We start from the raw sequence: 27,400 nt of genomic DNA, 5'->3' as shown, positions 1-27,400 counted from the left end.
CCTCTCTGTTCTCAGACTCTCCTTGACTGGCTGGTTGTAAGAGATTTCCTATTGTCTCACTTCTTATTTGTAAAGAGCTCCAATCTGATTCTGGATGCCGGTTCTACAATGAGGATCAGAAAAAGTCATATATGAAAATGAGATGTTCCAACTTGTACTGTGCCTGTGGACCCCAGGGTGTACTTATTACACTGTGGATGGCTGGCTCTGACCTCCAAATCTCTGAATTCAGCCAGTCCTGCCCAGCAATCTTTACCTTTCTTAATTACCAGACAAAGGAATTTAATGCAGAATCATGTCTGAACGTCACTGTAAGAAACTTGATTCTTACTCAGGCCTGCATCAATATTCTGCTTGTTTTGAAACTTGTTGCTTAAGTAAGACAACACTGGCTCTGGTGCTGCAGGGCCTGCCTTTGTTCAATCCATATGGGCACACCTCCCCACCCTCCCCTGCAAAGTCATTTCCTGAGACAGGCTTTAATATCAAGAGATGCACTTAAAGCCTACTTTTAAAATCACTTTAACTTTTTAACTAAGAGAATAAATAGGAAAAAAGCATAGCACTGGAGAAAAAAGATACCACTTAAGTAAAGAAATTAAAAAAATCATAATCTTGAAACGCCAAGCTTACTGATTTGGTCAAGTGAAGAACACAAGCTATTCAAAACCCACTGGCCAATTTGGTAAAAATTTCACTGCAATGTGATTTCTACTATTTAGACCAAACTCTCAAGGAGGAGGGCCTCCACGGTGGCACAGAGATAAAAGGATCTGCCTGGCAATGCAGGAGACACAAGAGATGTGTTTTCGATCCCTGGATTGGGAAGATAACCTGGAGAAGGTAATGGCAACCCATTCTAGTATTCTTGTCTGGAAAATTCCATGGACAAAGGAGCCTGGCAGTCTACAGTCCATGGGATCGCAAAGACTTGGGCACTACTGAGCATGCGTGCACATATTCATTCACTCAGCCTCAAGGAGGGAGGTAGCTTGGTGTAATGGGAAGAATATAGATATTCCTATCAGACAACTTTGGTTTGAAATTTGGCTCCATCAATCCAGCCAAGTGACATTAATCTCTTTGAGGCTGGTTCCCCAATGAGAATAGTGATAATGTATATAACCTGCATAGCCCAATTATTATTAATGATCTTTGCTATTGTCTTTATCTCTTCTGACCCTCAATCAGTAAAGTGTTCAGTTCAGTTCAGTTGCTCAGTCATGTCTGACTCTTTGCAACCCCATGGACTGCAGCATGCCAGGCCTCCCTGTCCATCATCAGCTCCCAGAATTTACTTAAACTCATGTCCACTGAGTCAGTGATGTCATCCAACCATCTCATTCTCTGTCGTCCCCTTCTCCTCCTGCCTTCAATCTTTCCCAGCATCAGGGTGTTTTCCAATGAGTCAGTTCATCACATCAGGAGGCCAAAGTGTTGGAGTTTCAGCTTCAGCATCAGTTCTTCCAGTGCATATTAAGGACTGATTTCCTTTAAGATGGACTGGTTGGATCTCCCTGCAGTCCAAGGGACTCTCAAGAGTCTTCTCAAACATCATGGTTCAAAAGCATCTATTTTTTGGTGCTCAGCTCAGTAAGGTAGGGAAGATAACACTATTATTTCATAACTCTGTTGTGAAGATTATTAAATTAGATAATTCAAAGGCTACACATTTAGTGTGTATGATGTGTCAGGTACTGTTCTAAGTACTTCACATGGATTTATTTATTTACTTCTTACAACAAGACCGTTTTACTGAGGAGGAGGAATTTGGGGCTCAGAAAGATTAAATACATTATGCAAGGTCGCACGCCTGTAAGGGGTGAAGCTGGATTACTGTATGTGAAGGGCTCAGCCAGGACCAGGCATACAGTAGACACTCAATAATGGGGCAGTATTCATGGTGCCATGTGTATAGAGAACCTTTCCTAAGGGGCTGCCTTGGGAGTATCAGAATTTTGGCTGGCTGGAAATTCCACAATGGTTAGTGTGTTAATATTGATGGAAGTTCATTCTTTCATGGAATATGGGTTTGGGGTTGCAGTGGAGGACAAAAAGAACTATCTCTGAGCTACAAACAGGAGTGGAGATATCTTTAAACAGGGGTTGAGTCAGATTCATTCAGTCAGGTGGTCCCCAAATTAGTGTCACCTGTCTACAAAGAAACTGAATAACTGTCATACTTAGAAAATTTCCTGTTTAGTCCTGAGAGAATGATTATGCTGCAAAGAAGCAGTTGTTAAGACTGGGTAGGGGGAAAAAAAATCTTCTCTTGTAAGTTACATTTTGATGGGCCAACATTAGACACAATAAAGGCAGTGATATTTAAATTGATCAGGGACAGATGTTTAACATATTTTATGTAAGAATTGTAGACACAGTTAACTGCCAAAACAGACTGTTTCCTGAAACATTGGACAGATGGAACTAAGAAGATGTACTCCTGAGGAGTGGGAACTCCTCAAAGTGACCCTAATTTAAAAAAAAAAATTTTTTTTTTGATCAAAGCACTTCGGTGATTTTTAATTCTGTTTCTGTACTTTGTTCACTTTGTCGTGGCTACAAAGGTATTTGGGATGCAACATTTTTCTCTTTCTCTCTCTCTGAGCATGTATGTGCTACACATGTGTGAGTATTCCTGGTTTCAAAAGCATGCTTTGTTTTATTTTCTATCATTCACTGTGGGAAATTGAGTGTGCTGTACACATTGTTGGCTGTCTCCCCAGCATCTGCTCCCCTCCCCCTCCTCAGCAGTCCCTGATTTCCATTTGGGAATCTGGGGTTCCAGAGATGCTGATTCTACTTCCATTTCCAGATCTTGTCACCATTCTGCTGGAAAGTCTTGCCTTTGATTGTTCCTTTTCTCATTCAGAGTAAAAAAAAAAACAAAAAACAAAAAAACAACAAAGTCGTCATACTGGTGCTGCAAGGCTTGACGCAGTGGGGCCCTGTTATCCAGCCTCATCTCCTACAGCCTCCCACCCATCTGTGCTCCTTTTTACTGCCCCCTCTTACTCTTCCTGAAACATTCCAGGCACTGCTATATCTGCCAATATTCTCCCACCTCTAGGACTTTAACTCTCTGATCTATTAGAATAAAGCAACTGAAGACTGAGTTGACCAGTTTCTCCTAAATCCCTCATTTGGCTCACAGGGGGAAAAAAAAACTCCCGATACAATCAGTAATGCTAATTAAGTTAATTAATTAAATCAGATTACTTTCTGTGAGAAATGGGAACACATTTTCATTCCCATTAATGCTTTAAGAGGAATGTTCACCAACATTCTGCCCTGATGTGTATGAAGTCTTTCTTCTTGTGTTCTTAAAGAACAATATACAATTCAGTGCTGCAGAGAAAGCCTGGTTGAGAGCAACTGCAAGAGTTATTTACTGGGTGGGGTTTCAGTCTTGCGTTGGCTATTCTGCTGATATTCACTTAATGAAACTGACAAATAAAAACAAAATCTGTAAAGTATGCCAACCAATGCCTGCTTCACCAATCCAGCTTTTTGGCTTGCCTCAAGTAGTTTTAATAAAATATGTTAACTACACCAGTGTCTTGAAAGAATTCATGCTCTGTAAGCTAGCTCTCTCAATTGCTCTAAGTTTTGGAAATAGGCCGGTGAATTTAATAAACTACTTAAAATAATACTCCAGGAGACTTAAATCTTGATAATTATGCAAGGAGTTGTATTTCAGGTATATTACATGTTTTGAAAATGACGCATTTTGCCTAGAATTCTGATCATTGTATGTGCAATGAGCTATGGTCACCAGGATCGAATTTAAATCACGTTTTCAATTCACAGATGACCCAAAATGAAATTCATGCAACTAACAGTAGGGAGGGATGGTGCTACCACTCTCTTGAGTTTGCCTTATAATGACTCTGTTTAATTTCCTGTTTTAAAGAAAGAACCTGAATGGAATTTCTTCTTCAGGGATTATTTGGTTTAAACCTGATCCTCTCACATGCTTTCCTAAATCTCTCCTTTGAGGATTTGGACTCCGGACTCACCTGAAGGTATCATTTCAGTTTTTGGATGAGAGACACGCTCTTCATCATCCCAAAGCAATCCGAGAAAGTCCTTCTCTGCCACAAATGGCACCAGCAAGTGTACAAAGCCCACTTTGTTCTGTGAGAAATGAAAACAGATTTTAACAGTGCATCTTTGGATTGAAGTAGGAAGAACTTATACAGGGACATTAACGCAAGTCAGAATCATTAACATTCATAACAATGCCACCGTTGCTGTTATGCAGTTGGTGTTCAATGTATCTGGGTCTTGTTTCATTCAATAACATAATACCTGCATTTGCCCGCTCTCCTGCTCTGGACATTTTTGCTATTAAATTCAGTGAGGACTATTAGTAGTCAAACAAGTGTAAGGCTAAAGCTTTCATTACTTCTTTTGCCATGGGTGGTTAGGGGAGCAAAAGACCTCCTGGCCCATCCACCCTATCTTTCCAGTGGAAAGATAGTTCCTTGATAACAATGAAGGGTCAGTGTCTGAGCAATTTCTTTGGGATTGTGTATAGGTTGGTTTTAGCAATTCAGAAAAGGATGACTCATTTTGATCCACAACACAAAAAATACATGCAAGTCGACTTATTGAAAAGTTTATTGGCTAGACATAGTTATATAGACAGGAATTTCTATACAGTATCAAGTTAAGCAAGCAACTCCAACAAATTCAATTAATCATTGTGAGGCTAAACTAAGAGTAATTTAAGATTAAAAATAAAACACCACTAGGAGAAATAAAAAATTATAGTCTGATAAGATAACAGTACAATGTATTCTACTCTTTTAGCTCAGGGTTTCCAATGACTAGATGGTGCCTATGCACACAGCAAGAGCTTCACAGCTCTGTGAAACCCTGTCTGGCACATAGCTTTCTTAGAAGAATTCAGAATTAAAAGCCAGAGTAATCTAGTTCTAATAATGAATATCAGGTTTTAAATGAATATTTGAGTAACTCACTTACTAGGTTACTATGAAGTGACCCTTAATTACACATTGATATAACAGTCCATGGGATTTCAAATCATTCACCTAGAAGCCACAGAGAAAAAAACTACTAAAAATGTTAAATTTTGAGACAATCATAGATTCATACACAATTGTGAGAAATAGGATGAAGAGGTCCAGTGTACTTTTTACTCAGTTTCCCCAAATGGTAATATCTTGTAAAACCATAGTTCAATGTCATAACCACAATATTGACACTGATACAATCAAGATACAAAATATTTCCATCAACACAGCAATCTCTCAAGTTGTCCTTTTGTAGCCATACCCACTTCTCTCCTACCTCCATCCTCTTCATCTCGGGCTACCAGTAATCTGGTCCCCATTTCTATAAGTTTCTCATCTCAAGAGTTCTAATCAATGGGATAATATAGTAAGTAATCTTTTGGGAAACTGCCAAATTATTTTCCAGAATGGCTGTACCATTTTACATTCTTACTGAAATATACAAGTGACCTATCTCTGTATATGTTCTCCAGCATTTGGTGTTGCCTCTATTTTAATTTTAGTCATTCTGATAGATATGTAGTGATACTTTATTGAGGTTTTAATTTGCATTTCTCTAACAACTGATGTTGAATGGTTTGCCTTGGAAAAGAATTGAGATCATTCTGTCATTTTTGAGACTGCACCCAAGTACTGCATTTCAGACTCTTTTGTTGACTACGAGGGCTACTCCATCTCTTCTAGGGGATTCTTGCTCACAGTAGTAGATATATTGGTCATCTGAATTAAACTTGCCCGTTCCCGCCCATTGTAGCTCACTGGTTTCTAAAATGTTCACTCTTGCCATTATATAATAATAGTTGCTATAAAGCCTTGGCCAGATACTTTCAGTATGTGTATCAATTTGGTATTGAGGTCTGTTGACTGCTTTTTCCATGCAGTTTAAGGTTTTTCTCATCCTCTGTATGGCTAGTAATTTGGATGTATTTTGAATATTATATTATAAAATTCTATGTCTTGTTTGAATCTGATGAAAATTATTGATATTTTTGTTTTAGCAGGCAATCAAACTGGTTAGGTTCAGACGACAAATTTCAATCCATGAGCACTGTTTCTAATATCTTTTTAATTTTCAAAGCCTTTACAGTACTATTAAGATCTGTCCCCCATCTGCATCACTCAGTGGTTAGTCTGGAACCCTATCCACGGTCTATCAGTTAGTTCAGTTCTCACAAGTCTTCGATCTGCTGATTAGAATCAGACTCCTGCATACATAACTCAGGGGAAGCCCACGTGTTCATAAACCACTTTATGGGTTTTTGTTTTTCTTTGAGCTCTCCTCTCCAATCTCCTAGGTGCTTTCATTTGCCTTGGGTTCTTCTTTTGGCCTCTGGCCTGGGAGTTGAGCTTTAGTTACCCTTTCTGTCTTGCACATTTGTGACCCATGTTCTAGGCCCAAGTGGGAAAGGACAGAGGAGGAACCAAAGGCAATGGAAGCACTGTCCCACTCTCTTGGGACCACATTTCCATCACTGAAGAGAAAGGTGCCCTTCCCTAGAGTTTTGGTTCCTGCTAGCTCCAGGCCCAGTTTTTGTCACTGTTATCATGGGAATGTCTACAGAATATGGTGGGAATGAACGAAGAAAAGGAAAAGAAGGTAAAACCATTTTCTACACTGTCTCCAGCATTATAAGTCCCTTTTCCCTTCTTCTCAAGTTTGGAGGAGAAGGCTTATTCTGGAGCACTCTTTGTACCCCCAGGGCTCTCTATGGGGTTTCAGGTTGTACTGGGTTCAGCCACGGTGATGTTCAAAGGGAAAAAAATAATTAACACAACTATTCTGGTGGCATTTCAAATTCTAGTCTCCTTCCCTAAACTACCTGGTACTAGTTACTTTTCAGAGTCCTCAGATAGCTGCTCCATGCATTCTGCTTATATTTTACAGTTGAGTTCAATGGGAGATATAGCATAGAATGTACTTACTCCATCTTAACTGGAACATGAATCTTAAAATATGCATTTTCAAAAAAATTTGGTGGAATATAGTTGATTTATAATGTTGTATTAGTTTCAGGAGTACAGAAAAATAGTTTCATTTATCAGATCAGATCAGATCAGATCAGTCGCTCAGTTGTGTCTGACTATTTGCGACCCCATGAATCGCAGCATGCCAGGCCTCCCTGTCCAATACCAACTCCCGGAGTTCACTCAGACTCACGTCCATCGAGTCAGCGATGCCATCCAGCCATCTCATCCTCTGTCGTCCCCTTCTCCTCTTGCCAGCATCAGAGTCTTTTCCAATGAGTCAACTCTTCGCATGAGGTGGCCAAAGTACTGGAGTTTCAGCTTTAGCATCATTCCTTCCAAAGAAATCCCAGGGCTGATCTCCTTCAGAATGGACTGGTTGGATCTCCTTGCAGTCCAAGGGACTCTCAAGAGTCTTCTCCAACACCACAGCTCAAAAGCATCAATTCTTCGGTACTCAGTCTTCTTCACAGTCCAACTCTCACATCCATACGTGACCACAGGAAAAACCATAGCCTTGACTAGACGGACCTTTGTTGGCAAAGTAATGTCTCTGCTTTTGAATATGCTATCTAGGTTGGTCATAACTTTCCTTCCAAGGAGTAAGCGTCTTTTAATTTCATGGCTGCAGTCACCATCTGCAACATCCGCTGGATCATGGAAAAAGCAAGAGAGTTCCAGAAAAACATCTATTTCTGCTTTATTGACTATGCCAAAGCCTTTGATTGTGTGGATCACAATAAACTGTGGAAAATTCTGAAAGATAGGAATACCAGACCACCTGACCTGCCTCTTGAGAAATCTGTATGCAGGTCAGGAAGCAACAGTTAGAACTGGACATGGAACAACAGACTGGTTCCAAATAGGAAAAGGAGTACATCAAGGCTGTATATTGTCACCCTGTTTATTTAACTTATATGCAGAGTACATCATGAGAAACGCTGGACTGGAAGAGACACAAGCTGGAATCAAGATTGCTGGGAGAAATATCAATAACCTCAGATATGCAGATGACACCACCCTTATGGCATAAAGTGAAGAGGAACTAAAAAGCCTCTTGATGAAAGTGAAAGTGGAGAGTGAAAAAGTTGGCTTAACGCTCAACATTCAGAAAATGAAGATCATGGCATCCGGTCCCATCACTTCATGGGAAATACATATATCCACTCTTAAAAAATATTCTTTTCCCATATAGTCCATTACAGAGTACTGAACAAAGTTTCCCTGTGCTATAGAGCAGGTTCTTTTTAGTTATCTATTTTATATACAGTACAGTGTATATGTCAATCCCAATCTCTCAATTTATCTGTCTCCCTGCTTATACCCTGGTGACCATAAGTTTGTTAAACCATGCATTTTTTAAAATCTATTAAACACCTATCATAAAAAGCCCTACACCATATTTGAGAATTACCAGTCAAAAGCAAGGTGGCTTTTTCCTAAGAAAAGAACAATGATAGGTTTATCAGTCTTTTAGTCATGACATGCTGCTGCTGCTAAGTCACGTCAGTCGTGTCCGACTCTGTGCAACCCCATAGACGGCAGCCCAACAGGCTCCCCCATCCCTGGGATTCTCCAGGCAAGAATACTGGAGTAGGTTGCCATTTCCTTCTCCAATGCATGAAAGTGAAAAGCAAAAGTGAAGTTGCTCAGTCGTGTCTGACTCTTAGTGACCCCATGGACTGTAGCCTACCAGGCTCCTCCATCCATGGGATTCTCCAGACAAGAGTACTGGAGTGGGGTGTCATTGCCTTCTCTGAGTCATGACATAGGTACCATTAATTAAAAACTTATGGCTGAAGATCTTAGATTTGCTAAGCATCTTTAAAAAACTATATACCTGGATGATACTATTTTAGCTCTTGGTTGAAATTTACTCAAGACAGTGATTAAAAACAGGCTTTGGTTTTTATCCAAAGTTGAGAAGAGAAAAAGTAATCTAAAGTTTGCTTTGTTATCTTCTACAGTCCTACTTTGGAGGACACTGCCCGCTTGTTCCATGCTGTTTAAATAAAACATTCCTCTTTGAATTTCATGTAAAGAAAAGGTTCATCACTTCTTATGAACTCACATGCCTCTTATACAACTTTTCTTTTTTCCATGCCTTTCAGGAATATAAGAACCTCATATAGAACCTCATATAGTCTTTGTTCTGGCTCTTGTGTCACTGGCTCTCCTTAGCTAGTATTCTCAGAACAACTGCTTTTCCTTTATCATGTTACAGGGGGCTTATTAGTTTATACTTATTTTATTGATAGACACTAAGTCATAAGTGAACAAGATGTAATGGTAGGATTATTAATCTCTCCTTTTTCTTTGCCATTTCATTTTTGCTTTTTCTAAATCATGCTTTTAAAATAATGTTTTTTGATGAATACACAAGACTATATAATTTTATCTCTTTTGTATATTCTTAAAATTTCTCACAATAAAAATTAAAAGTTGAAAATTAATGAAATTATAATAACAGTGTAGCACTGGTACAAGAATAAAAAGATAATCATTGAAATAGGATAGGTAGTCTTGATGCAGATCTAGCTAGCACATTGCTGACATAGATGGATAGGTTGAAGATACAATCTACAATCATAAGTCAGTAGGAAAGTTACAGCCACTGTGGAAAAGAGTGTAAGGTTCCTCAGAAAACTGAAAACAGAATTACTATATGATCCGGCAATCCCTCTTCTGGGCATATATCCAGACAAAACTCTAATCTAAAGATACACACACTTCTATGTTCATAGCAGCACTAGTCACAACAGTCAAGACATGGAAACAACCTAAACGTCCATCAATAGATAAATGGATAAAGAAGATGTGGTGCATAATATATAGTGGAATACTACTCAGCACAAAAAGAATGAAATAATACCATTTGGAGCAATGTGAATTGTCCTGGAGATTATCATGCTAAGTGAAGCTAGTCAGAAAGAGCAAGACAGATACCATAAAACCTATGATATCACATAGGTGGCATCTAAAACATAATACAATGAACCTATCTAGAAAACAGAAACAGACTCACAGACAGAGAGAACAGAACTGTGGTTGCCAAGGTGGAGGGTGGGGAGAGGAATGGATCGGGAGTTTGGGATCAGCAGATGTAAATTAATATAGATAGGATAGGTAAACAACAATGTCCTATTGGTAAACCATAACGGAAAAGAATATAAAAAAGAACGTGTGCATGTGTATTTATATGGTAGATATATAATACATACACATAACTGAATCACTTTGCTGTATAGCAGAAATTAACACAACAGTGTAAATCAATGATACTTTGACCAAAAAAACAAAAACAAAAACAAAATATATCAGTGGGGAAGATTTTTTTTTGTATAAATAGATATATGGTAATGCATTAGTTATTTGTGGGAAAAAGTTTTTCTTTTCATTGAATACAAAACCTGAAAATCAATTCTAGGTACATGTAAGAGTTAAATGGAAAAAAAAGTTAAACCATAAAAATCTGAAAAAATAAGTGATTACTGACTCTCTATTTGGGAAAAAAATTTTTAAGGTAAGAACAAAAGACAACAAGCCCAAAGATTAAAGATTTTATCACTTAAATTCACACTTTATATTTTGAAAATAACTAACAACAAACTGTGAGTATCTGCAGCAGATATGTTCACCTAATAAATGGATTAAATGAACAGTAATATTCAAGAAGATAAATAGTCAAATACCCTGATAATTTACAAAATAAAATGGCTAATAAATACATAAAAATTCTTTAATAATAAGGTGCTTTAGAGAAATTAAAACTGCTAGACATAATTATCTACCAAATATGATAAATGGTCTTACAGGGAATGTGATGAAACTCTCTTTCTAATAATAAAGACAAAGTTTTAATCAGTCTTTTTGGTTAAGAGCACTAAAGCTTTAAAATACTACACATGTGATTCAATATATTCACTTCCCTAAGTTTATTTCAAGGATATAAAATTAATGTATATATTATTATGCTATGTACGAATTATACATATATATATATATGAATGTAAGTATGGAATCATGTGATACTTTATAGCACCTCTTACACAATGATCCAATAAGAAATTGCAAATATACTTGAAACAAATGAAAAATAGAACATCTGAGCATAGAAACAAGAGATATGAAGAAGAACCAAATAGAAACAAACATAAGCACACATACACACACACACACATACACACACACATTCACTCACCCATCCCAATGTTCATGTAAGTCTTAGAAAGAAAAAATCTGGAAACAGTATAATTGTCCCAAGTTATAACAATGGTTGGGTAAACTATAGCATATCCATATAAGGAATATTTTGTAGTTAATATGAAATGATGTTTTAAAATATGATTTTTCTCCAGGGGCTGGGGATATGAGAGGCATGATTTGTAAAGCTTTTTTTTGCCATGATGAAAAAGCTCTGAAATAGATAGTGGTAAGGTGGTTCATATGGTAAAGAAACTTCCTGTAATGCAGGAGACCACAGTTTGATCCCTGGGTCAGGAAGATCCCTGGAGAAGGGAATGGCTACCCACTCCAGTATTCTTGCCTGCAGAATTGCATGGACAGAGGAACCTGGTGGCCTACAGTCCATGGGGTTGCAAAGAGTTGGACATGGCTGAGCGACTGACACTTTCACTCTTCAATGATTATACAACAGTGTGAATTTTCTTAATACCACTGAACTGTACACTTCAGTTCAGTCGCTCAGTCGTGTCTGACTCTTTGCGACCCCATGGATGCAGCATGCCAGGCTTCCCTGACCATTACCAACTCCCAGAGTTTATTCATACTCATGTCCATTGAGTCAGTGATGCCATCCAACCATCTCATCCTCTGTTGTCCCCTTCTCCTCCTGCCCTCAATCTTTCCCAGCATCAGGGTTTTTTCCAATGATTCAGCTCTTAGCATCAGATGACCAAAGTATTGGAGTTTCAGCTTCAACATCAGTCCTTCCAATGAACACTCAGAACTGATCTCCTTTAGGATGGACTGGTTGGATCTCCTTGCTGTCCAAGAGACTCTCAAGAGTCTTCTTCAACACCATAGTTCAAAAGCATCAATTCTTTGGTACTTAGCTTTCTTTATAGTCCAACTCTCACATCCATACATGACTAATGGAAAAACCACAGCTTTGACTAGATGTATCTTTGTTGGCAAAGTAATGTCTCTGCTTTTTAATATGCTGTCTAGGTTGGTCATAACTTTCCTTCCAAGGAGTAAGCATCTTTTAATTTCACGGCTGCAGTTAATACCTGCAGTGATTTTGGAGCCCCCCCAAATAAAGTCTGCCACTGTTTCCCCATCCATTTGCCATAAAGTGATCGGACCGGATGCCATGATCTTAGTTTTCTGAATGTTGAACTTTAAGCCAACTTTTTCACTCTCCTCTTTCACTTTCATCAAGAGGCTTTTTAGTTCCTCTTCACTTTATGCTATAAGGGTGGTGTTATCTGTATATCTGAGGTTATTGATATGTCTCCCAGCAATCTTGATTCCAGCTTGTGCTTCATCCAGCCCAGCGTTTCTCATGATGTACTCTGCATATAAGTTAAATAAGCAGGGTGACAATATACAGCCTTGATGTACTCCTTTTCCTGTTTGGAACCAGTCTGTTGTTCCATGTTCAGTTCTAACTGTTGCTTCCTGACCTGCATACAGATTTCTCAAGAGGCAGGTCAGGTGGTCTGGTATGCCCATCTGTTTCAGAATTTTTCACAGTTTATTGTGATCCACATAGTCAAAGGCTTTGGCATCATCAATAAAGCGGAAATAGATGTTTTTCTGGAACTCTTGCTTTTTCAATGATCCAGCGGATATTGGCAATTTGACCTCCGGTTCCTCTGCCTTTTCTAAAACCATCTTGAACATCTAAGTTCACGGTTCACGTATTGCTGAAGCCTGGCTTGGAGAATTTTGAGCATTACTTTACTAGCGTGTGAGATGAGTGCAATTGTACACTTAAAAAGGATTAAACTGATAAATTTCATGCTATGTATATTTCACCAAGATAAAAAGGAATTTGGTGATACAGGAAAATACTTATAATAAAAAAACCCAAAATGACAACAACAAACCCAGATACTATGTTAAAAATGACTTTCTATTCATATTACAGCAAATACATTGCTATTTTTTTTCTTTCTATTAGAATGCACTGATTCACAGTTGGTGATGTGGATCTGAATCATCAGAGGAGCTATATGGCCAAGGCCCATTCACTTTATATATACTAAATCATCATTTGCAGGGAAAGACTTGTTTTTATTTGAAGATTATATTTTAAAAAATAAATTCTACAACTGACTTTAATGTATACTAAATCATCATTTGCAGGGAAAGGCTTGTTTTTATTTGAAGATTATATTAAAAAAAAGTAACTCTACAACTTGGAAGGAAAATTGTGACCAACCTAGATAGCATATTCAAAAGCAGAGACATTACTTTGCCAACAAAGGTCTGTCCAGTCAAGGCTATGGTTTTTCCTGTGGTCAGGAAAAACCTGTGGTCATGTATGGATGTGAGAGTTGGACTGTGAAGAAGGCTGAGCACCAAAGAATTGATGCTTTTGAACTGTGGTGTTGGAGAAGACTCTTGAGAGTCCCTTGGACTGCAAGGAGATCCAACCAGTCCATTCTGAAGGAGATCAGCCCTGGGATTTCTTTGGAAGGAATGATGCTAAAGCTGAAACTCCAGTACTTTGGCCACCTCATGCGAAGAGTTGACTCATTGGAAAAGACTCTGATGCTGGGCGGGATTGAGGGCAGGAGGAGAAGGGGACGACAGAGGATGAGATGGCTGGATGGCATCACTGACTCGATGGACGTGAGTTTGAGTGAACTCTGGGAGTTGGTGATAGACAGGGAGGCCTGGCGTGCTGCGATTCATGGGGTCGCAAAGATTTGGATACGACTGAGCAACTGAACTGAACTGAACTGAATTTTAATACTAAGACCTATTCTTTCAGACTAGGTAACCTTTAAGACAGTGACTAAGAAGAAAAAATAATTGTACTATATAATTTCAAAACTATCCCAGGTGAAAAAGATGGGCACACAAACCAAACACACAGAGATTTCCTGAAAAGTTAGGGCTTCCCTGGTGGCTCTGACAGTAAAGAAACTGCCTGTGATGCAGGAGACATGGGTTTCATTCTGGGGTCAGGAAGATCCCCTGGAGAAGAGAATGGCTATCTGCTTCAGTGTTCCTGCCTGGAGAATTCCATGGACAGAGGATCCTGGAGGGCCATAGTCTTCAGAGTTGCAAAGAATCAGATGAGACTGAATGACTTTCAAAGTTTTTTTTTTTTTCCAATTTTACTGAAAAGTTACACACAGAAGTATTTCTGAGATGGGATAAAAACTGATATTTCATTATTTTTGTTTGTGTTTATGTCAAGTTTTCTACACAGGTACTAGGTATATAATCAGCAGCAAATTCCAAGTAAATAGTCAATGAATTTCTTTTTTGAATAAGAGAGGTTTTCCATTTTAAAACCAGAGGTTACTCCAAATACCAACTTCTACTACACTGAATGTGCTCCTTGTCACTGCAGCCAAATGTGTTCTATCTGTGACCAGAGTCAGCTGAAAACTGAAAAAGAATATCTACCTTTGTTTAGGGATTTGAGAGGACAAGTGACCAGTCTGCTTCCTCCCACCATCCAACTCCAATCCCCTTTTCTCCCTTTCTTTCTCAACTCCTGTCCACTGAATCTTACGACCACTGAATGTATGGCCCATTTTGGTTTCAGCCTTATGTTTAGGGTCAGGGATACATCTACACAGGTTCTTGGGGGTGCTTCTATGCGGGTGGCTTCTTTGTTTTGATTTTACCTCTTTCTTACTTTAAGGGTTTGATATTAGTCAGGGAGAGAAAAAAAAAAAAAAAAAAAAACAACCACCAGGTCCAGAGACTAACACATTTTGGCTAACACTTCGCATTTGTACCTTATTTTCTAGCGTTCACTATACAATCCTTATGCCCACCTCCATCAGATTTCCATTCTATAAAATAATTTTTCTTGTAAATCACTTCTTTCAGATGAGTGTTAACTACCGTCTAATGTTAATAATGTAAAGCCTAACCTGGCTTTCCATTATAACACATTATTGTAACATTTATGTTTATATTGAAAATGATGAAGTTCAAGCTTAATTTCCTCCTTTCCTTTAGTGGATAGAGACTCTAGGCTCACAGATGTAGGGTTAACCATTGTTAACTGCCTAGCACCATGTCTGGTTTACTATAGGGTGTTTGCTAGTTTTCCTGTATTGGCTTCCTAAGGTATACACATTTTTACAGCCCTCTGCTTCTCATAAGATTATGGGAGTAAAGTCTTTGAGTGATGAATGATACAGGAAGGCGGGCCACAGCCTTTAAAAGAATGACATAGCTGTTGAGGACATGACAGACTGGTTAGGATCAACTAGGTCCAAGATGGTGGACAAGCTGACTTTAGCCACTAGACCTCGAGCCTCAGTACATGCTGTTCCACATCAGCATGCCAAATGACACACCCACCGTACTATGACAGTTTTGAGGCTACTTATGAAAATCCAAAAAACTTGGTGGTGGTCCAATTCCTGGAAATCCCTGCTACTTCCCCCAAATAGTTGGAAAAATCCTCTACTCATTACCCTATGATATTATTCACCCCAATAAAAACTGACAACCCCATACCCTGGTGCCTCTTGCATTCTGATATGGCCCACACTCTGTATACGGAATGTGTATCTCCCTGAATAATCTTTCACTTAAAAAAAAACAAAACAAAAGAAAAAACAGCAACAAAATACTTTCCAAATTTAGGAGCTAGAGAGTCAGTCATTTAAGAAAGGTTTTGAAATCCATATCAAGTGATCTTTTTTGCTGGATATTTTCCATTTGCTCCTCCAGATCCACTCTATACCTTGACAAAGCTCTGTGCTCTCAGGAAGCTGATCATGGCCTCCAGCAATGGGCTCCCTTGCTCTCTGACTTTCTGTTGAATATGGCCAAATCAAGAACATTGCCAAGAGGTCCGAGAGTGAAACTATTATGTGTATTTCCCTTTTCCTGTCCTTGTTCCTCCCTCTACAGTTGGCTGTCTTTACACTGAATGATCCATCTCCCATGAGGCAGCCTTCAAGGGCACTAGACTACCCGTCTTCAATTCCAGTGATAACCAGATTCTGCCTTCTTGCTCCTTTACCTTTGGGCTGGTACAGCTCCTGAGTAGCTAAGCACAGGTTCCACACCACCCCTTGCTTGTTCCCTTAGTCTATCTTCACTTTTATAAGCTGCTTTGCACTTTCATTAAGTCCTCCCCAAATCTCTCATGGGAGAGAGCCACATGAATCTTGCCAAGATTTTGAGTCACACTACTTTTGAAGTAAAGCAAGTTTTTTCCCATTAAGCCTTCACTGAAGAGTAAAGCACACTCTGCCAGCTGAATGGCGGTGATGGCTGCAAGATGAGGCCTCTTTCTGCGATCCTGTGGGATGAGGAATGCTTTAGAGCAAACAAAGAGCATGTGAACGCAGATGGGCACACTGAAGTCAATCAATATGCACAAAAGGCATTGTGCCAGTGTTCACTTCAACCCTCAATGACTTTTCTGATCTAAGTAAGCATAGCTTTAAAACGACTGACCCCTTAGACCTTCCGTCCAAAGGTCACAGCAACATCCAAATAACTCAACATCCACCTTGCAAGTATGGTGGCTGTTCTGGCTTAGGTAACCCACACAAAGTGGGTGCTGACTGTCAAATACTCTGTTACTCAGTCTACAAATCCTCTACATTTAACCTCCCTGACTCCCCATGAGGCTGATACTATTGCTGTTTTACAGATGACTAAAACTCAGAAAGGATACTGAAGGAGCAGCAGAAGCAGCACAGTCATATGCAGGGCTGAGGCTCTGAAGGCTTAGAGAATGTTATTAGAGATACAGCTTTGGTGATGAAAGCCTTAGAGTTAAGTCCTAGCTCTCCTGCTCTGGTTGGGTGACCTTACCTAACTTTTATGAGCCCAACTTTTCTCATCTACAAAGAAAGAGAAAGCATTTCTATATTACAGGTGAATTTTGACTACTATAAAGAATTAACATGGAGGAAATAATTCTTCAAATACTTAAGAACTGTAAAAATATGATTTATTCTTTTGTTGCCTTCTTAATCCTTTTCCACCTTGGAGGTAATGAATATGATTCCAGTTTCTATTTCCATGAGAAATCCAAAGACAGACCAGTGAGGCTCAACTTTCTCAATAGAAATAGTAAAAGTAATAATGACACCAGCAAAAACAATAATAAGTTTGCTTCTAATAACTCAAATTCATTGGCCAATTGTCATATACTGAGCCCTTTACTTGGATTATCTCATTTAATCCTCACACCCATTCTGTGTATAGATATAGTGAAGTCACTGTTGTTTTCTTGGATGGAAAAACCAAGGTGCAGAGAGTTGAAATAACTTGCCCAAGGTCACACTGCTATACACACATATAAATATGGTTTGCATTATCCATTCACTGGATCGTTCTGGAATACAGCAAAAGGTACTTCATAAGTCTCTGTTGGGATTATTCTAGAACTCTACTGCCTACAGCAGTAATGAAGAAAAGTAGACTTTTGTTTTCAGTAACATTTACCCAGAGCAGCAGTGGAGGAAGCAATCAAACCCATTTTTGTGTGGCCTGGAGAAAGCTACAGCTTTGCAGGTTTATCTTCACCAAGAAAGAGATCTGTTTTGTGGGGCTAAGGCATGTGCTTCTCTAAATATTCTGATGGTTGAATCCAGCCTGAAAGCAAACATTTCAAAGCCTTTGGCAGAAGTAGTTTAGAGAGAGGCTTCCAAGCCATCAGGCCAGCAGATGATGTTTACTTCTTGTGACATAATAGTCAAGTCAAATTTTATTTCATAGCAGTCACTTTCATGTCCTGAAAATAGAAACATCCCTTCAGATGACCATAACACCCCTGCACAACCCAAATCCCATTAAATAAATCTGTGGCTTTCCCTCTTTTGTGGAGAACAGGCAAGATAAGTCCTTTAACCTCCCGAGATGCTTCTTTCATTAGCAGCAGTGTGTGTGCCTGTGTGTGCATGTGTGTGTATGTGTGTGTGTCTGTGTGTGTGTGTGTGTCTGTGCAGGCTTCTTTATGCAGATCGATTATGGTCAGGTTCAAAGGTGTGCCACCTGATTCAATAAGATGATTTGCAGAGCCCAAGTGGCCTCCTGTAAAATGCCTGACAGAGGACAAAGATGGGTAGAAATACGAAAAGGATGTGCTTTCACACAGGGACCATACACTTTTCCGAGTCCTTATGCAACTGTGATTTCACTGTCTGTCTCCCCACCCCCAACTTCTCAATGAGGGAGTGAGGAAAACTGAGCCCAGGCAGTGTTCCAGCTCAGTACTGGGGAGAAAGGACAAGATTTGGGATCAGTGGACTTGCACTTAAATTTCTGCCCTGCTTTTATAGCTGGGTGACCCTGGGCAAGTTACAGAACTTCTCTGAGCTCGCTCTGACTTATTCATGCAATATGCCTAATATAGACTTAAAAGCCTATACATGGTACAATTTCATTTATATGACATTTCAAAGGAGGCAAAACTTCAGGGACAGAGCAACAGTGGTTTTCAAGGGACAAGGCTAGGTGTGGCAAGTCAGTCTACCAAGTTTTAGCTTAAGGAAGAGTTTCGAGGTGACGGAACTGTTCATTGTGGTGGTCACGTGACTCTGCATTTATGAAAACTCATAGAACTAACTGTAGAGAAAAAAACTGAAGTTTACTGAATGCAAATTTGAAAAGATTCAGATGATAAAAAGATAACTGGGCTAATAAAGATGCTTTTTTCATGGGGTTGCTGGGTGTTAGCACACTCAACAGTAAAGTAACAGTCAGAACTATTTTTTTACATATTCCTAACTAGATATTTCTAGGTTTGTGACTGCTGAATGGAAGGACAAGAAGTGGAACCATATTTAATGTCAACTCTTCAAAATGCTGAGACGGAAGTCGAGCAAAATCCTGGGCTGTAAGTGAAATGCTGATGTGTTGACAGTTGAAAATAGACAGGGGACAGGAATCGGGGGACAGGAAGAATCCATATAGACTTCTACGCGATGACTTTACCAATAAGAGAACTCGAAAACCTCTTTGTCCTCCCTGTCTGCCCATTTTCTCTTCCACTGGAGCCCCCCCTTTCCTGTCCCATCAACTCTAAACTTTCTCACCAAGTTTCACACAGATCTAGTTGTTTCTTGGTTATTTGTTTCGGGCACAATGCCAGCTGGCTTGATCTGCTTACTGCCACAGAAAACAAACCTCTCCTCCATTTCTCATGTGTTACCAGCCTAACAAATAAACTACTGTCTACGTTTTACAGTGATTCCTGCAAATGACCCGGCCCCTTCCACGCAGAATGCTTTCTGCAGGCTGAGGTTTTAAAAAGATGAAATATAACTGACAGGCAGCAGTGGGGTCCCCTGAGTTGGCAAAGGGTATTTTTAGCTGCTAGGTTTTATTAATTACACTGGTTGCTGTTGGCTGTGGCTCTTGGTTTCTGCTGTCTTGCTGAAGAGAGTGTGTGGCTTTGAAATATAATTAAATCTGTCTGAAGGGTCCCAGCTCCGGTGCTTAGCAATTTCATCGTCACATCTTTGTATTTAGGGTGTTGTGGATTTTAGATGTTTTTATGGTAGGATACAGGGAGAGAATGGTTTCCCCTCTCTTTGCACAGTTTGAGTTCTCTTCTGCCTTTGCCTGGGAGATTGGCTCAAGCTTTGCAGCTTCTCCCCACTTTGTTTGAAGGACATGATTACCATGCACAAAACGTAGTCTTTGTCATATTCTTTTCCATTATGGTATATTCAGGATGTTGAATACAGTTCTCTGTGCTATATAGTAGGACCTTGTTGCTTACCCATCATCATATTAGTTTGCGTCCACTAATCTCAAACTCCCAATCCTTCCCTCCCCTCATCACCTCCCCCTTGGCAATCACAAGTCTGTTCTCTATGTCTGTGAATCTGTTCTTGTTCTGTCGATAGGCTCTTCTGTGTTGTATTTTAGACTCCACATTTAAAAGATATCATATGGTATTTGTCCTTCTCTTTCTGATTTACTTCACTTAGTATGAGAGTCTCTAGGCCCATCCATCTTGCTGCAAATGGCATTACTCCATTCTTTTTATGGCTGAGTATATTTCATTGTATGTACTGGGTTGGCAAAAACATTCATTCGGGTTTTTCTGTTAACATCTCATGGAAAAACCTGAATGAACCTTTTGGCCAACTCAATATATACCACATCTTCCTTTTTTGAGAGGCAGATCTGATTTTTTAAATTTATTTTTATTGGAATATAGCTGCTTTACAATGTTGTGTTAGTTTCTACTGCACAGCACAGTGATTCGGCTATATGTATAGATGCATTCCCCCTTTTCTGGATTTCCTTTGCATATAGATCCCACAGAGCACTGTGTAGAGTTTCCTGTGCTATATGGCAGTTTCTCATTAGTTACCTATTTTTATACTATATCTTCTTTATTCGCTCAGCTATTGGTGAATGGTTCAGTTACTTCCATGTCTTAGCTGTTGTAAATAGTGCAGCTATGAACATTGGGGTGTGTGTATCTTTCAGAATTAGTTTTCTCCATATATACAAGCTATATAGGGAGAGTTTTCTCCACTCCTGGGAGTGGGATTGTTGGATCATATGGCAGCACAAATTTTATTACAAAATGTAGAGTTTTAGAGCTCAAGTATCCCTCTCTGTAAATGGGAGTTGGGGATGTAGACTTGTTCTGGTGATGCCGGGGGTAAAACTAGAAACTGGGATCTGGGCTGCGGAGGCTTCTAATCGGGAAGGCTGTGACATGTAGTGATCTCCCTGTCATGAGAGGCATTCAAGTGGATGGCCACTTGCTGAGGATCCTTGAGAGAAGTTTTATGCATTCCAAAGGGATTGGTGCTTTCAAAGTTCCCCCAAGCCCCAAAATCTGTGAATCCATATGATTGCTTCCACTGAAAAGTAAGATGCTGATTCAGGGAGGGTGTGGAATCAAACTGTCCTGCAAGTTTCTTAACACAGTACTGGGCTGGATAACTTCTGTCTGTCTAGGTCTACTTTCTACACTTTCAGATTTTTTGGTCTTCCCAGAGGTTGACAAATACGGGTCTTATCCACAGGTTTCTGTGCTCTCTGGTTTCCAGGTGAGTCTAGCAAGTAGGGAACCCAGGATGGGCAGAGGAGAGTGAGGTGGAGGGTTTATTTCCTCCCCTCTCCCACTATGGATTTGACACATAATGGATGTATTCCTTGGACAAAGGTAGCTCACCTCTCTCTGTCCTTTCCACTTCCTTTACATGTCCTTTCAGGCTTAACAACAGTTCTCTTGTCACTCCTCTGAGGTCCTGCCCGACCTCCTACAATTTCTCTACACCTGCCTACTCCTTGGGAAACTGTCCCTCTGTTGGACTGCCCTCAAGGATTTCATTTGAACAGATCACCTCTTTGCTGGCAAGACCCTGAATGACACAAATATTGGGTTGGTCAAAAAGTTTGCTTGCGTTTTTCTGTAAGATGTTATAGAAAGACCTGAATGAAGTTTTTGGCCAACCTAATATTAAACATCTACTGTGTGCAATGGAGCTGATCACACAGTCATGCCCTCGAGTGCTTTCCAGTGTAGTTATGGAGATAAAGTGAAGATCTTGGGGGATAAACAGACACATTTTTATTGTGGTGCTTGTTGCTACGTAAGCTCTTGTAACCCAGGGAGATGAGGACTGTGCTATGTGAGCTAACAAGACCAAATACTGTTCAGAATAAAACCAACCAACTCTTACAGGAATGTAATCAAACAAATGTGTTAGTTTTTTTGCTTTCTGACAAACCAGATTGGCTGAATATTCCTTCTGGACTAGCTGTTTGGCATGGTGTTCAGATATAGTCTCTGACAGCATCTGTATAACGACAAGACTAACTCTGGGACAGCAATGCCCAGGGGGTCTGGTGCTTCCTGGCAGCTACAGGGTAAAGTGGGAGGGCAGGGATCAGAACACAAGGTGGGGCTGGATCCCTGGATAAGGTGAGGATACTGACCTGCAGGACCTCCCAGCTGCTCGATCATCAAGCAGAAAGAAGGTGAATTCCCTCAGGAGGGAAGCGCCTGCAGAATTGTTCACAGGAAGAGAAAGACAGTGTTCCTTCTGGGAGGAGTGCAGTGAGGAAGAAAGACGTCCCCGTGTCTTCACGAGACACGTGATGCAGCACAAGTCGTGTCCCACCAATACCCTGTTTTGTGGAATCCGGCAAAGTGCCTTGTACTCAGTTCGAGCACAAAACTATCTGCGTGCATAGCTTTGATTTTTCTGTCCAGCCCTTTCACTTTTCCTCGATACTAAAAGCTGTATCAAGTCAGGGGTTATGTCATCTGTGTTCACTTTATTTTTTAAGATCTCCAGGTCTTTACAAAGTTTCTGATACATAGAAAGTGTTTAATAAATAACTGTGGCTCATGCTCAGTTGCTAAGTCATGCCTGACTCTCTGTGACCCCATGGACTGTAGCCCTCCAGGCTCCTCTGTCCATAGAATTCTCCAGGCAAGAGAATTCCACTGGAATTCTCACTGGTATACCCACTAGAGTGGGTAGCTATTTCCTTCTGCAAGGGATCTTCCAAATCCAGGGATGGAACCCGTGTCTCCTGCACTATAGGCAGATTCTTTACCACTGAGCCACCTGGGGTGAAAGTCACTCAGTAGTGTCTGACTCTTTGTGACCCAATGGACCACAGCCCACCAGGCTCCTCTGTCCATGGAATTCTCCAGGCAAGAATACTGGAGTGGGTTGCTATTCCCTTCTCCAGGGGATCGTCTCGACCCAGGGATTGACCCTGGGGTCTCCTGCATTGCAGGCAGATTCTTTACTGTCTGAATCACGAGGGAAGCACTAAATAATTGTGGAATGGAAGGAAAACTGATATGCCTTCCTTCACCTTCACATCTCTCCTTCTAGTCAAACTGTACAAGTATGACACTGTCTTTCCTCTGAGGATTTCTAAGGAGTGTCTGGGGGTGAGTCTGAGAATTGTAGGAGTGTTCATTAACAAAAGAGGTCCTTCTTGATTGCTGTCCTATAGATAGCACGAAAACCCTATGTACATTCATCTGTACATGGAGCTCCCACTGGGCTACTGCTTTGTCACCATTACTGCATAGTGTGACCCTTGAAAGAAAGAGGTCCAGGAATGTGGAACAGAATTAAATCATTGAAGAAAAGCCTTCAGTTATCAGGGCACATCCCATAGTTGGCCCAGCAGCAGTCTCACTGGTCTTACAAATGGGGAAATGAAGCCCTTCTCTCTCTTAGTTACATTTATCATATCCTGTTCTGTGCAACATATAAAAGTGCCAGTCCCTTCTATTGTAATCACTTTCTATTCCCTAACCTTGTAACCAAACTCTATTTTCTTCATAGTGCTTATGACTACTTGAAATCATTTATGATTTATCTCCTCTTTCTCTAGGACCTAAGCTTAAGTGCAGGGACAGCTGTATCTGGCACCTAGAACATGTTGGGTGCATGGAAGGTACTTAATAAGCTTTGTTGAATGAATGAATGAGTGAGAGGGTCATTTTACAGTGTTATGTGGTGTTATGTTGCTATGCTGGTTCCTAATAATATATACAATTCTATACTACACAACTCTACACAACTCTTTTGCTATATGGATACTTGTTCATTTGGATAAGGAGGAATTTTTCACTTCAGCCACATAGGATATTTGGAACTCATTTTCTTCCATGAAAAGATGACCCTGGCTTTGAAGTCAATTAGTAAGCAAGTCTATCTCATCCCTTTTGGTGAATTCTCCTCTAGGCTCTCCAGCTTCCTCTGATCTATCCTAGTTCAGCAGAAATACTGTGTAATGTAGAACAGCGGAAGGTAAGGGGTATCACCACCATTTGTCATAAAATTCACTTTGGTCCCTAAGTCAGAGATGACCACTGGTCTACCAAACTCATCAAGCTGTCTTTCTGTGCAAACAGGTGCTCCATTTCTCATGCCCCTGTGCAGGTAAGTGTGGTCACAAGGCTGAGGCCTGCCCAATGTAACATGGGTGAAAGTCAAGTCTATGGAAAGCTCCCCTCTCTCCTCCTCTGTCTGCTAGACTCAGACCTACCAAGGGCTACAGGGGAAGGTGGACCCATAAGACAGAAAGAGCCTGGGTCTCTGATGGAGCCCCCGCTGAAAGCTAATCTTTATGTGAGTGAGAAATAAAATTATGGAGTCGAGCCACTGAGGTTTATCTGAACAGGTAGTTAGGCAGGTAGTCAGATACCCTAAATAGTATGTTCCTACACAAATTTGTCCTCTAGCCCTTAAATATTCTATAAGCTTTGCAGAATAGGAGACAAGAGGAGTGCCGGCCTTTTTCCAACCACACTTGCCTTACATCTGCTGACTCCAAAGGGCCACCCTGAGTTCTCCCCAAGAAAAGAAAGTGTGACTGGATGTTTCCACTACAAAGCTTCTGGCAAAGATGACATGGATTTTTTTTTTTTTTTAAGTTTCATCAAGCTAGGACCTCATAGCAGATGAATTAATGTACAAACTTTTAGTGATGGAAACACATGCTGTGGGGTAAAACTATATGATACAGTGAAAAGCATCTTTGGACCAAGAGAGATACTATCTATTTCTAGCCCGTATGGTTCTGTCCTATCCAGCTGTGAGTGGCTTGGACCCCTCTCCCACTCTTTCTAGGCTTCATGGGGGTACTGAAAGGATCAAGCAAGACAAAGTACATTAAAATAGGTTCAGGTTTTATCAACCACAATGGGAGAGGTAATTTGATTTAACAAACCTTTATCAGGATTTGTTTGAGGGGGTTGGATTAAATGGGACAAAACGTAGCCTCTGCCCTCTAGTATCTTCCAACCTACTGGAGGAAATAGATCACTGAATAACAACCAAGCCCTAAAGGACCAACTGATAGTAAACAATCAGCAATGTGGTCTGGGTGTGTAAAAGAGATTCATCTTGAGAATGAGAAAGGCTCCAATTGTGTTCCTAATGTTCTTAAGAATAATGGCAAAATTTCTTAACATGACTTACAAGGTCATGTATGATTTGTGCTCTTCCCACCACTTCTTTGGCTGTTACTCTTGGCACTCTATAAACAATATGCTATGCTTCAGCAATAACCACCTATTTTGAATTTTTAAACTTCCCATATTTTCTCCTCTAAGTCTTTGGACCCTCCTTTATCATCTCTCCTATTACAAAAGGTGTTACATATCTTCTATGCTCATGAGTCATCTCCTCCAGGAAGTCTCCCTTGTCTGCCTTAGTCCAGGTTAGATACTCATTGTATCATTTAGCATACTACTGGCTATAAGTAACAGATAATGAAATACAATGGCATTATCTCATAACTGGATATCACATATCTGGATATAAACAGATCAAAGACTAGTTCTGTGCTACGATAATGTTGAAAACTGAATACAACTTTTCTGTAATTCTCTTAGCTTTTGCCTGATGGATACTGCTCAGCTCCAAATTGTGGCCTCTCACAAAACAACCAAGAGCACAAAGGGAATCAGACGCCTGTTTAAGATGATCTTACTCTTCAAAGAAAATCCTTCCCAGAAGGCTTTGGCTTTCCCTAAAATCTCCCTGGGCAGAAGGGGCCTATAAATACATACCATAGTTGGAATGGAGGCTGCATTTTCAGGGAAAGAGTCTCCTCAAGCATGGCAGAATGCAAAGGGTATGATTATTGGGTAAGCCGTTGACAGCACCTCCCTCTGGACTTTCACAATCACTAGTTTCCCCAAGGTCTGTCATTATATTGTATGTGATTACTTACTTGACTATCTACTAGCCTATTATCTTTGTTAGAGAAGGACAGTTTTATTGAATGAATGAAAAAAGAAACACAGCATTATTATTACTGGTACTTATAATAACAAAACAACAAATTGAAATCACTTCAGCCTATGAATAGCTAGTTTTGCAACTCTTTAGTGACCAGTGGCTCCATAGTGAAATCCTAACAGGTTAAGACCTCAACCTTAAGGGCTATAAGTTTATGAAAAAACAAAACCGAAATAAAGCACAATTCCTGAGTCTCTACCAGGTGGTAAGATGAGGCGGGGACAGTACTTGAGACCTAGTGGGAACAGAGAGACCTGAAACGACCTGGTAGAGGCCAAATAGGAGTATGTATCATTTTGGATTCTACTGGATGTAAGAAACAGAAAACCCAAGTTAGTTTACACAATAAAGAACATTTATTCTCACAGCAAGACGTCTCAAAGCAAGGCAGTTCCAGGGTTAATTCTGCTTCATTACCCATAGCCTGCTTTTCCCTATAGTTGCAAGATGGCCACCATAGCTCCAAAGCCACCAGAAGAACGCATTTTCCCCTCTGCCTCTTTTTCAGGGAAAAGATACTTTCACCAGAAGCTTCCCAACAGCCTTTTATTTTTCATTAGGCAGCACTGGGTTACATGCTCATCTATAAACCATTCACTGGTACGGCCAAAGAGATGACCATGATCAAATGAAATCAATATAGACTTATCTTTGTTAAATATAGACACTGCAACATGATTATGAGCTCTTCTTCAAACAAAAAAGGAAAAACTGGAGTGGCTGCTGGACATGCAACCAATGCTATCTATTACAAATGACTTCCTTGCTTTCAAGACATGGAAGCAACCTAAACGTCCATTGATAGAGGAATGGATAAAGATGTGGTACATATATACAGAGGACTGTTACTTAGCTATTAAAAAGAAAGAAAGAATGCCATTTGCAGCAGCATGGATGGACCCAGAGATTGTCATACTGGGTGAAATAAGTCAGACAGAGAAGGAGAGATACCATATGACATCCCTTATATGTAAAATCTAAGAAGAAATGATACAAATGAACTTACTTACAAAAGACAAAGAGACTCACAGACTTAGAGAATAAACTTATGGTTGCCGGGAGGAAGGATGGGGGTAAGGGCTATTAGTTACAGAGTCTGGGATGGACACATACACACCGCTATATTTAAAATGGGTAACCAACAAGGACCTACTGTATAGCACATGGAACTCTGTTCAATGTTATGTGGCAGCCTGGATGGGAGGGGAGTTGACGGGAGAATGGATACAGGTACATGAATGGCTGATTGCCTTTGCTAGTCACCTGAAATTATCACAGCATTGTTAATCATCTATACTCCGATACGAAATAAAAAGTTAAAAAAATGGCTACCTTGCAAATTCCAACTTTGGAAATGAGTAAGTCTTACAAGGCTGAATCTCACATCATACCCGGCACTATAAAACCCCTCACATGAAAGAACAGCCTGGATCACAATGTGTGTCCATTGGTTTCTTCTGC

At 40.0% G+C, this 27,400-nt stretch overlaps 1 long non-coding RNA gene across 1 annotated transcript in view; it reads right to left on the bottom strand.

The window, feature by feature from the left end:
* Window positions 1-2,361: 2,361 nt before the first annotated feature.
* LOC132343502 (uncharacterized) overlaps window positions 2,362-27,400 on the bottom strand; it is a 44,115-nt gene continuing 19,076 nt past the window's right edge. The window contains exons 2-3 of the long non-coding RNA XR_009492370.1: window positions 4,020-4,137; window positions 2,362-2,858 (exon numbers count right to left, since the gene is read on the bottom strand). This is a non-coding gene — a long non-coding RNA (uncharacterized lncRNA). The remainder of the gene's footprint in view (window positions 2,859-4,019; window positions 4,138-27,400) is intronic.

The sequence above is a fragment of the Bos taurus genome, chromosome 22 (assembly GCF_002263795.3).
Source record: "Bos taurus isolate L1 Dominette 01449 registration number 42190680 breed Hereford chromosome 22, ARS-UCD2.0, whole genome shotgun sequence".
In the NCBI taxonomy this organism is placed as follows: domain Eukaryota; kingdom Metazoa; phylum Chordata; class Mammalia; order Artiodactyla; family Bovidae; genus Bos; species Bos taurus.
Note: the sequence above shows the minus strand (reverse complement) of the source record. Positions and strands in the feature narration are given on the sequence as shown.